The sequence below is a fragment of the Penaeus monodon genome, chromosome 22, assembly GCF_015228065.2.
Source record: "Penaeus monodon isolate SGIC_2016 chromosome 22, NSTDA_Pmon_1, whole genome shotgun sequence".
In the NCBI taxonomy this organism is placed as follows: Eukaryota; Metazoa; Arthropoda; class Malacostraca; order Decapoda; family Penaeidae; genus Penaeus; species Penaeus monodon.
In genome coordinates, this window is record NC_051407.1 from 2,162,614 (window position 1) to 2,163,061 (window position 448).

Here is a 448-nt window from a genome sequence, read left to right on the forward strand (position 1 = left end):
TGCATACGGTGGCGTAGTCACGGAGATGTAAGGTATCCTCAGATTTCAGAAGGGGAGGGCGAGGCTTTACAAATCCCAGGGATTACAGGAATACTTCATAGTTCAAATTCACTTGGGAGATTCACAGCAATCTCTTATTAAGGAAAAATTCGGTTACTTCCTCAGCGGGTGTGTGTTGGGTTGGGGGGGAGGGGGGCGCAGATATATGCCACTGGCCGCGCCGCGGATTGCAAAGATTATTTGCATGTAGTGAATGTTTGTGTGGAATTGTTATGAGTCTGAGATCCACTTTGTGTACAAGTTTGTTGTTTGATGATTTACACTGCGTACAAATTAGAATTAATAATTTATTTGTATTGATATTGATAAAACAATAAAACCTTATGATATGTTTATCTTGTTTATGACTATAATCCCGAAACAAACACTGCTTTATCTATTTGTAAAT

At 39.3% G+C, this 448-nt stretch overlaps 1 protein-coding gene across 1 annotated transcript in view; it reads left to right on the forward strand.

The window, feature by feature from the left end:
- LOC119586819 (serine proteinase stubble-like) overlaps window positions 1–395 on the forward strand; it is a gene marked incomplete at its 5' end in the record, with an annotated part of 16,039 nt that extends 15,644 nt beyond the window's left edge. Inside the window, 1 exon segment of the mRNA XM_037935545.1 lies at window positions 1–395.
- Window positions 396–448: the final 53 nt, after the last annotated feature.